This window comes from Pimephales promelas, chromosome 14 (assembly GCF_988280905.1).
Source record: "Pimephales promelas chromosome 14, fPimPro1.hap1.1, whole genome shotgun sequence".
Taxonomy (NCBI): Eukaryota; Metazoa; Chordata; class Actinopteri; order Cypriniformes; family Leuciscidae; genus Pimephales; species Pimephales promelas.
In genome coordinates this window covers 35,627,179-35,636,109 of record NC_142782.1, presented here as the reverse complement: position 1 = coordinate 35,636,109, position 8,931 = coordinate 35,627,179, and the positions used below count along the sequence as shown (strand labels likewise).

Here is an 8,931-nt window from a genome sequence, read left to right as displayed (position 1 = left end):
ACTGATTCATATATATATATATATGATATATATATATATATGTGTGTGTGTATGAGGACGTGTGTGTGTGTGAAGAGCTCAGCGTGTGTGTAATCGCACCATTCGGCAGCATGACTTACAAGGGCAGCGACTGCTTCACCAAAAATGACTTTTCTTTGTATAAAATGTAAATTATGAATATTATATTTCTCCCATATCATGCTGTATGGCACTTTTGACCATTATTATTTAATATTTCAGCACCGTGTGAAGAGAATCACAGCAGACTGAATGTTGATCGTTTACTTTGTTATTGAACTTTCTATCTTGTGTTTCTCAGAGCTTTACTATGATTACGAGACACTTTTGAAGTCCAGAAGCTTTATGATGTTTCACTCAAACCAAAGTCACTGAATGGAAATGAGCTCCTTTTCTAAACACACAGAATCTATTTTGTTTTTATGAATCATGTGAAAATCTGTGCTGTATTTTACAGATGTGTTCGGCTCAATCCATCTTTTGTTTGCATGATTTCAACATTTTTGTACATAAACAACAGGCCAAAAAATGTTGTTGTGAATAAAGTAATGACCAAACTTTGACTAACATCAAACTGGTTGACTGTACTCTATGCTCTTTAAATGATCATGATTTCATTGAATATTTCATTCAGGTCAGTCTAGTCATATCTGAAGTCATTTCGCTTCTCAATTAAATGAAGAGACTAAATTATTTAGTAATTAATAATTATATTTATATATTTTTAATGGAGAACAAAGCAAAACTACCAAGTAAAAAATATTTTTTTTTTGTTAAATAAATTTTTTATATTAAATAAATATTTTTTTTGTTGATATTTTCAATGGACAACAAAGGGAAAAAAATGGTTAATATTTTTTTAATGGACAACAAAGCAAAAATAATAAGTAAAAGAAAAAACATTTTGGGGTTAAGAATATATATTTATGTATGTTTAATGGACAGCAAAGCAAAAATACTAAGTAAAGCCCATTGTTTTAGCGTGCAGCTCCTGAGTTCCTCTAAGGTATTTGCGGCTCCCGTTTGCCTCTTCAAACACACACACACACACACACACACGTGTGAGTTTGTGTCTCTTGTAGAAGTATAATGTCCGTCTTCAGCCGGTGTGTGTGTGTGTGTGTGTGTGTTTCGGGTTCAGGTCAGGTCCCCCAGCGGTCTCGGCTCACACATGTGACCCGCACAACCTGAACACACCACATCTGATTTATGAAGCGCGCGCCTGAACACACTGATGTGGAGCTCGAGCGCGCGCGCGTGTGTGTTTCCCGCGCGCTGATAAACGGGGGAACGATTGGACCGTATTACGTCAACATTATTTCTAACGGTTCTGGCGTTGTTTTGTTTCATTTGGCTCGTGTATTACAGCAATACTTACTCTCAATAAAGTTCTGGAAAACTGCTGCTATTCACAGTCTCAGCGTTCTTCCACAACACATCATCATTAGTGGTGGCGTTCTCTGACAAAACAGCGAAATACTTAAACATGTTCATCCTCAGTACTCCCTCAGTGAGGCCATAATCCTAATTCAAAGTGAAAAGTGTGTTTTTGTTCTTGTTTTAACACAAAATCACTACATTTTTCAGACTTAATATCTTCAGTCATTTCGCTTCTCCAGTAAATGTCTCTGATTTTTAAGAATATTTAGATATTTGTGCTGGAAACGAGACGGAATCGCTGAGGAGGAACATTAAGTAAAGGTTCTCAGTAACATTGAAGGATTAGTTCACCTCAAATTGAAAATGTCCTGATAATTCACTCACCCCAATGCCATCCAAGATGTTCCTGTCTTTCTTTCTTCAGTGGAAAATAAATAAAGTTTTCTGAGGAGAACTTTTCAGGGTTTTTCTCCACACAATGCACTTCAATGGTAACCAACATGTCGAAGTCCAAATCATTGCAGTTTTAAAAGGCTCTGCACGACCCCAGCTGAGGGTCTTATTTAGCGAAACGATCAGACATTTTATAGAAAAATAAACATGAATTTACTTTTTAACCACATTTTTTTTCTAGAACATTATGAAATAACCTTAAATGAAGGTTTACTGGAAGAACGCTAGTTCATAACTTCGAGAGAGCGTTCTGTGTATGGGCTGAAATATGTGCCACATTATGTGAAAAGTATGTGAAAGAATTTGAACCATTTATATTTGAATTTGAATGGCAAAACTTGAATAATTGCATTGAAAAACTGCATTTAAATCACATCATTTGAAATTGTATTGCTTAATTAAAATTGAATTATTCAAAAACTGAATCTGAATCTCAAATCATACAATTTGATCCTCACTGAAACTCTCTAATGATTCAGTTCTCAAATTCAATTTTAAGTTACTGAGACAGACATCCGGGTAGTTGTAGGATGAAGGAAGAGCAATCGTGCGCAGATCGATAGCGTTCATTGGCGCACAGGACTCCTCTTGAGCCAATCAGCACCAATGTACTGGAGCACAGTATTTACCCGCCATGAAACAAAGAAGAAGTACTTGCCTGACTTGCCGACTGGCGTGACCAGTGACTGACCTCCACCATGGATTCGGCTGGGACAAGTACGCTAATGACGGTATTTTTTTTATTTTTTTTTTACGATCTTACGATCTTTTGTTGAACTGTTTTTAATAGCTATTTTGTAGAAACGGGGGGATTTAAATCTTTCTCCCGACGTTGCTAATGCTAACACAGTAGTTAGCTATAATCCCACGTTTTTATGGTATTACTAGCTCTGGTAACAACATTTTTGCCTGGTGTTTATTATTTTTAAGCGTTTGCCTCTTCCTCCGGTGAAAATGTTGTTGCAGACGTAGCTAACTTTGGTGTTAGCCGCCGCCAAGTAGACTGGTCATGTCTTCTTCAGTGTGATTTTTTTTTTTCCCCATAACTTCTCCTAGGTTGTCAGTGTCAGAGTAACGTTACTGCTTACTGAGAGAGAGTATGTAAGCTTGTAAGTTATGTGTTGCTGTGTTTGGCAGGTGCTAGCATAATGTAAAGCCATAAACTTCAGGGCAAACCATAGCACTAGCCCTATTCATTTGAATTGAATGCATAAGTTGGCTAATTCCATTTGACTAGACCACAAAATAGCACATTTACACTTTGAAAGAAAGCCGGATGTTTTGTTTAATTAAATTCAGTAGTGCATATGGTATTGTGATCTATAAATGAAGAGTTCAGATGCAAAAGCCTCTAAATGCCATTTGAAATTTTCTTCTTTAATTATGATTTTTTTTATCAAACTTGTATATTTAAGTTCAGTAATTTCACTTAAATGACAATAAAAATTACCTATTAATTGTTATTTAAGTGAAATTACTGAACTTAAATATACAAGTTTGATAAAAATCATCATTAAAGAAGAAAATTTCAAATGGCATTTAGAGGCTTTTGCATCTGAACTCTTCAAATATAGTGCCTATTTTATTAATATTTTGTTTTATATTGATATAGATAGCCATTTACTTGAATAACTTTTTGCAATATCGCTATTTTTTGGGAATATGGTAAACATCCCACTTTATAATTTATGTTTTCGTACTATTTAAGTTATTTGTATTGTATTATGGGTTTTAAGTTGATGTATTGTATAGCTTTTCCAACCTACTGCTGAACTTGTATACTTTTGACAGGGAGACAACCCAGAAGTAGTCAATTCAGCAAGACACCTGCTAAATTTGCTCACAAATGCAACACCTTCCTATGGAAGCTTGTTTCCGCCACTGAATAAAAAAATAAAATAAATAATTGTGACTATCTCTGTTGCGACTAATTGTGATTTATCGCACAATTCTGACTTTTTTTCTCACAATTGCGAGTTTATATCTCGCAATTCTGACTTTATTTCTCAGAATTGCGTGATATAAAGTCGCAATTGCGAATGATAGTCAGAATTGCGAGATATTAAGTCAGAATTGCGTGACATAAAGTCGCAATTCTGAGAAAAAAAGACAGAAGTGCGACTTTTTATCTCACAATTCTGACTTTTTTTTTTATATATGTCGAAATTCTGAGATCTTTTCTTAGAATTGTGAGATATAAACTCGAAATTGCGACTTATCAGGCCAATTCTAAGGGGAAAAAAGACTAACTTTTTCCCCCTCAGAATAGTTTAAATCTAACAATTCTGACTTTATATCATGCATTTCTGACTTTATAACACGCAATTGCGACTTTATATCTAGCAATTCTAACTTTATGTCTTGCAATTCTGACTTTATATCTCGCACTTGCGACTTTATATCACGCAATTCTGACTTTACATCTCGCAATTGTGAGAAATAATGTCAGAATTGCGAGAAGTAAACTCACAATTGTGAAAAAAAAAGTCAGAATTGTGAGATAAAAAGTCGCAATTACCTTTTATATTTTTCATTCTATGGCGGAAACAAGCTTCCATACCTTCCCCTGGTCCTGTTGGGTCCAGTGCCCTACATCAAATTGGCCCAGAGACTCCAAGGTGTTGTCTAGTTTTGCAACAAATAAGAAAACACACACCCAGATTAACATGTATAAAATAATGTGATGCATCTCCTGAACACGGCATGTCATTCTAGCAGACAGGGCAGGAGTCAGGAAAGAGGGAAAGATGGCCAACCCAGTGTCCACACAGAAATGACAAGGTTCTTCACTGTATTTGGTTTCTTTGTCAGACTGACTCATCCCGACCCTTACATTCATCAATTTAAATTCTCAAACTATCGCTAGTGAAATATGTATTTGTATTGTGTAATAATGTCAAATTAATAAATTATCATCACAGGTCTTTTCCTGCCCTTTTTGGAGCCAGGGGAAAGCCACTCCACACCAGTCAGAGAGATAGAAGTTACATTTGATCTCTTACCCAAAATTGTTGAGCGCACTCCCAAAGGCAGTGAAGAAGTTCTCCATCTGCAAGCTGGTTTGGGACGCAGGTCAACGCTGATACCAGAGAACTACACCCAGATGAGGTGAGGCAACAATTTTTTTTTTGTAATATAATGTTTGAATATAGTCCACTATCAAAACCAATGTTCATTAGTCAATGTGATGGTATGATTTACACTACCGGTCAAAAGTTTTAGATCGGTAAGATTTTTTATGTTTTTAAAAGAAGTCTCTTCTGCTCACCAAGACTGCAATTATTTGATAAAAAATACAACAAAAAACCCCCAGAAATATTGTGAAATATTATTACAATTTAAAATAGCAGTTTTCTATGTGAATATATAATGAAGTGTAATTTATTCCTGTGATCAAAGCTGAATTTACAGCATCATTACTCTTGAAACATTTCTGATTATTATCCATGTTAAACAGTTTTTTTACATTTTTATTTCGGGATTCTTTGATGAATAGAAAGTTCAAAAGAACAGAATTGATCTGAAATGGAAAGCTTTTGTAACATTAATCACTACCAATTAAACGTTTGGGGTCAGTAAGAATTTATTTTTTATTTTTGGGGGAAAGAAATTCATCATGGATGAGTTTAATTGTTCAAAAGTTACAGTAAAGACATTTATAATGTTAGAAAAGATTTAAGATTAGAAAAGATTAAGTTTAAATGCATAAAAAATCCCTGTTGGATCTTGATCAAGGAAATTTCAGGTGAGATATGCTTGGTCCATAAGTCTGAGTCCTCAAACAATATTTTGTTTACATGTTACAGGGCTGAAAACTCAGGACACATATGACAAGAAAAAAAGGAATTGTGTTTGACGACACAATTCAGGCACTGACCGTAAGTTGCCTACGTGGGCTCTGATTGGCCCACATGGTCAATCGAGTCTATTAAAATTGCTTCCTCTGTTCACACCATAAAATAACCTGATGAAGGTCTCAGCGACCGAAACATTGTTCTCTGATTAAACTTTATATGCAAGTTAAGATTCCTCTGCTCTTCTGGTCCTCTCCTACTGCATACTCTTTTATTGTTTTATGTTCAGTAGGCTTGTGATCTTAACACAGTATTATGCACTTATGCCCTCGGGATGTTACTATGTTTCTACTAATTGATTTATGCGGTTTTCTTTCAGAAGTGCTGGTGAAATGTGTGCTGCCTCAACCTTTGGTGATGGGGAGATCCAGATTCAGCACATTTCCAAATGCGGAGGATAGATATATCACTTCTCTCTCTCAGGTAAGAGGTCGCAAGGGTTTTAGTGCTGTGAAATGTTTGGCATCAGTGTTTTTTTCTCTTTGTGTGTGTGCGTGTCTTTTTAAGGTCGAGTCGGCCACGGAGGCTACGATGACTGAACTGATTGAGGACACTTTGAGCTGTGGCTATAATGGACCTGTTCATGTTGGAAAAAATTCTTCGGTATAATTGTTTTTTCACTTGTCAATGACGTTAATATTCATGTTTTGATTTTTCACATATTATGTTTTCTTCATTCTATATTTTAGTGCTGTTGTTCTTCGGCTGATGCTACGTGAAGGTCTGAAACTTTATGGTCTCGTTGATCTAATGAACCGATGCCCAAACATCTGCCAACCGCTTTGTCCCCGGGGTGGAGGTGAAGGTGAGTTAATAAATGTAGACTTTAGTAGGGATGCTAACAATAGCTAACAATAGTGATTCCAAGTACCAATCATGCCCTTTACTTGAACTTTTTTTGTCTAGACTTTGTGGGGTCACTGGACAATAATAATGAAGATGGTAAAGTTAAAGGTCCACGATGCAGAATTGTCCTAAAAAAAACAATGTATAGTAAGACCCCCAGCTGGTGTGAGCTGCTTTATTTATCTACAGAGATACTGCCTTCTGCTGGGATTTTCTGGTTTTCTGATTATGTTGCTGTTTGGGACATTTCTGTGTCAAGCTTTGGACAGTGGGTGTGTGTGTGAGGTTGGGACTCGTAGCATAGCAACCAGGAAACGCATTTGTTTTTGTGCAGCTCACTCGCCCACTACTGCTCTCTCTTTCTGGATAAACTCATAACCACCAGGCTGATGCTGACTGTCTTTGCGGCTTGCCAACCTGAGTTCAGCGAGAAGGCCTCCAGCAAAGGACAGGTGGAAGTGAGCGTTATGAACCATCTCCAGGAGCTGGAAGCATGAAATTGCTCATGTACTTTTCTTCTTGTAAACTCTGTTTACTTAGTTTCTCATTTTCTGAAGTTTTCATGTAGATTATATTATCATTGTCAGTACGCTTACGCAAGATATTAGATTTCCAAATTCTACCTCTGTGTTGGTACAGGTAAACCAAATTTTTAATTTACATAATTGTTTGCTTTCTGTCTCTGCAAAGGTGTACATCCAGAGGTGGGTAGAGACACAGTAGACTATCTCACAGGACAGGGCCACATTCCTGTCTTACCAGAAGAGAAGTGAAACACACCTGTCAATCACACCTGTGGCATCCAGTCTGGTTCACATAATCCACCTTCCTGTTCAGCATATGCAAACTTTTACTGAGTTCAAACAAGTGATGACGGAGGCCTTCCAGCATCTAGGGCCGGCATTTCATCAGGTTTAAGTGAATGTTGCAGTTCAAATATTCAGTGCTAATTAGATTACTGAATGTTTTTCTTTTATGGTTCAAGTACAATGCATATACATTCAGACAAATAATAATAGATAACATAATTCATCCCCTTGTTCTATCTGACATTTTTGTCAAAATTGAGTTATTCACATATTCTCATTCTGTGACAATTTATTTACATTATGTGATGTTTTTTTTTTTTAGTTATGTTCATTGTGGGACTTTTTATTGAGAAAACAAAAAGGTTCCATCTACAAAGTCGAACTCTAACTTGGTTCTATCTGCATGAACCAATCAGCACTTTGAATGCACAGAAGAGGACCAATCAGAATCAACTTTATATGTCGGGTCGCCGCCGGTTTTTCCTTGAAGACGAGAAGAGACCCCATAAAAGCATAATGCTATACATATACAGCAAATTAAATATTCACGAAATTGTGTAGTCTTATGAACTGGCTTAACTTTATATTTTGTCATTTTCTTTATAGTGAATTGGTTATTATTATTGAGAGTATTATTAATAACTGTCATTATGACGGTTATTATTATCTGAATTATACAAATATGCAGTGAGTAAATTAAATATTTTAGAAAATCATTCAACATGCAAGTGTGTGTGTGAATAAAAAGGGAGTCTGACATTTTTTGTGATTATTGTCATGGTGTAGTGTGGAGTTTTTGAGAAAATCTTTTGTATTGGAGCTTTGAGTCAGCCTCAGACTGTCTTCATTCCAAACAGGTACAAGGAAGACTGGCAGAAGATTACACACTATCCATGAAACATAATCGACAAGCACAGACTGAAACAGACAGAACTAAATACAGATACAAAATGAACACTAACAAGGTGATGACAGGTGACACAGATGATGAACAGGTGGATGATTGAGGGAGTGAGTTCAGGTGTGGAGACAAGAGGATGCTGGGAAGTGTAGTGAAGATGACAAAGACAGAATGGTGCAGACAAAGACTGACAATTATATAGTCAGTGAATAATTTTTCAATGATTATTAAACTTAATTACAACAATAAAAGTTTGCATGTTATTTCAGCCATAGAGAGAAAGCCATTTTACCTGAAATTATTTGAATGGGAACAGGGATCAAGGTGTAGAGTTTCAATGTCCTCTGTCTTCAATGGACATTCCATTTCTAGCACTGTAACACTGGTGTTATGAGAGAGCCCTGAGCTCTCCCAATCAAATCCTCAACTTGGATTCCCTAAAACCAACAGATGATAATATTATCAGTATTTAGATTGAAAAAAATCATTTAAAGGGGGAAAACAACGTCATTTATATTATCACTCAACTGCCACATCTTCCTTTGGCTCGCGGATGGGGTGCTGCAGCGTCCCGAAGTCACACAGCTGGTTTGGGGTAAGGAAGACTTCTGTCCTGATGGGATGAGCGTTCCATCCAGCAGAAAATTCTACGTGGGATCTCAAGATCTCA

The 8,931-nt window shown here is 36.3% G+C and overlaps 1 long non-coding RNA gene across 2 annotated transcripts; it reads left to right on the top strand.

The window, feature by feature from the left end:
* The first annotated feature begins 4,341 nt into the window (after positions 1–4,341).
* Positions 4,342–8,171, top strand: LOC148973762 (uncharacterized). 2 transcript variants are annotated; one of them, XR_016146430.1, is made up of 5 exons: positions 4,342–4,959; positions 5,658–5,729; positions 6,025–6,308; positions 6,395–7,058; positions 7,242–8,171. It is a non-coding gene; the product is annotated as an uncharacterized LOC148973762 (long non-coding RNA). The 2 variants fall into 2 exon arrangements; XR_016146429.1 differs by having other exon boundaries at positions 6,395–8,171.
* Positions 8,172–8,931: the final 760 nt, after the last annotated feature.